Source organism: Antrostomus carolinensis, unplaced genomic scaffold, assembly GCF_000700745.2.
Source record: "Antrostomus carolinensis isolate BGI_N321 unplaced genomic scaffold, ASM70074v2 scaffold19982, whole genome shotgun sequence".
NCBI lineage: Eukaryota > Metazoa > Chordata > Aves > Caprimulgiformes > Caprimulgidae > Antrostomus > Antrostomus carolinensis.
In genome coordinates, this window is record NW_010301865.1 from 1 (window position 1) to 2668 (window position 2668).

Sequence of the window (2668 nt, forward strand, 5' to 3'; positions counted from 1 at the left end):
TTTTATTTTATTTTATTTTATTTTTTTGGCAGATGTCAACCAGGTAGATCTGCAGAAATGACACAAAATGCACCATAAGTGTTGTACTGAGGTTCTGGGTGTAGGATTAGACAGCCAGTTGCAGAAATAGATTCGGTAATCGGTGAGTTTTCAAATGGTAGCGTGGGTGTTTGGGAGCGACGAACGTGTTTTGAACGCAACGGCTTTTTAACCCACACCAGGGTGGGCAGATGCTACTCAAGTAGTAACCGTGTAGAGTCCAGGAGGTGTCTCTGGCATTCTGGTTTCCTACCTACCTGCTGTAAGTACTGACAAGCTGCTGCTGCTACTGTTATGTGGGAGCTCTGAGGTGTCTTGTCTCTTCGTGGTGTGGATTGTGGAGGTTTGACCAGAACCACAAGCTGAGTGGGCTTGGGCTGGGGAACATAAAGTCCTTGAGGAGTGTCTGGTCCTGGTGCAGGACAGATGTTCTCTCCATGTCCATGCCCTGCTCTAGAAATACCTAATGGAAAAAGCCTTTGAGGAAGGCAGTGAACTTGAAGAGCATCTTGCGTTGCCTCTTTGCATGGAGAAGGTACTGGTGGGGACAAGTGCTGCCAGTGTGCCTCCATCCTGCCGTGCCAGGCACATCTCAGTCCCTGCCTCATCAGGGCTCTCTCACCCTCAGAATTTCTACAGTGGTGATGACCCATCTGCTGAAAGGCTTCCTCTGGACTTCCCAGAGCACATCACACACAGCTCCTCTGCTCTGCCCTGCATCCTCTTCCATGTACCCCCGTGTCCTTCTCTTCCTTATGTACAGCGAGGAGGCTCTGCAGGACTTGATACAAACACAGACTATTCTGTCCTTCCCGCGAGGGCTGGGGACTCGATCACCTGTGTGGGTACCACAGTTGCAATGATCAGGTCCCCTGTGGCTTTGTATGGGGCGTTGTGGGATCCTCTTCTCATGCTGCAGGAGGAAATGCCCTGGGATTTTTTCTCTGCACCTCCTGAGCTCTAACCTGGTCGTATTTCTTCTGACTTTTCTTTTTGAGAGAAGAATAGATCTTCTGAAATTGGCTGCAGGTCCAAGTGGCCGCTGGTGTGTATTTATTGTGCATGGCTGGAGCGAGTGTGTGTGTGTTTAACTGTCTTACTGAGCAGGGAGCATCATTTGTTTGCTGTTGTGAGCAACGTGATCCAAGCAGAAGGTGCAGGCTCCCTAGATTCTTAAATTAAAATCTCTGCGGAGCCACTCAGGGGAAAGTCTCCTGTCCCAGGAGAATTAATTAGGCTCCATGCAGTTTGTTGTGTGCTAGGTCTTTTTAAATAGCTTCTGACAAAATAATGGCATGGTTGCCCTGTGCAAGCGTTGCTGAGAGCATCTGCGACGCTGCCAACTTTGGTCTCTGTAGTCTTGTCCTCTCCTGAGAGAGCTGCAGCAAACTGTGCACTGTGTTTGGCACCCAGAAAGTGATTGTGGCTTCATGCCGTTCCTTTGACCAGATTTGAAGTGCTTGTATTGTGATTTCTCACTGCTGAACTGTCTTTTCCTTCCTGTGTGTGCTTTTTTTGCCTTGCAGCTCCTGGGGCACAAGTGCTGAAGGCAGGGATGACGCAGTTGTCCTTGAGTCATGACCTTGGTGCTGCCCCTCTGCTGACAGCTCCCAGGCTGCTGAGGTTTGGGCTTGTGCAGGTTCTCTTCAGGGTCCTGATCTGCACGGTGTCTGACATACACACCTTGGCTTCCTTCCTCAGCACGCTTTCAAGGGCACAGATTGACCAAAGCCTTTAGAAATGGTCTCTTTTTTTGTCCTCTGCTTTGGATTACTCTGACCTACAGCTTTTCTTTGGGAACGTGTAATAGTGCAAGTAGATATGAGACTTTTGCTGGGTGTTCCAGAGACATCTCTCCTTGCCATAGTTAACAGAAGAGTCGAGTGTGAGGTTCATCTTACCCAATTTCAGGACTTTGGTGGCCAGTCCAAGATACCCCATAGAGAGAGAAGAATTTGGTCTCAGTCCCTCTCCCCTGACTAGACGTGGGTAGGCAGTGGGTTTGAACAAGTGTTAGTTGCTGTGAAAGGGTAAATCTTGTGCTGACAAAATGCTGAGGTACTTGAACGCGTCCCTTGTCCCAGGTTTCTTACTGTGTGAGCAATTTTTGGCTTAGATTGGGGTTCTTCAGGGAGTCTAGATTCCTTTTTTTCCACTTGTGAATTTCCCTGGGAGTGGTATGAACTCTCTCATGCTTTAATTACCTTGTTTTAACTTCCTGCTGCTCCGTCCTCTCTACTTCTGTCCAGTCTTTGTGACTATAAATTCCTCCAGGGCATCTTTGACTTTAAGATCCATTGCTGACATCCCTTTCCTGCTAAAAAAAAGACATGACTTTCTTGAGAGTGAGAATTTAAACTTTTAAAATTTTCCAGCTACCATCTCCCTACCTAGATATTTCAGAAAACTGATTTTTGTCAGGCTATTGTTACTCTTTGGTTTAAACAACGTAGGTGTCAACAGTCTTGAAGGGCTGAGCTGTTACCTGTGGATATGCTGGCGGTGTTCCCCTCTCTTTAGTGACAAGAGCAGGATTGCTGCTGTAGGAGGACGTAGGTCCTGATGATGCAGGAGGTCTCTTCTCTCTTGTTTTCCTGAGATACAGCACTGGCAGATGCTGTCACAACAG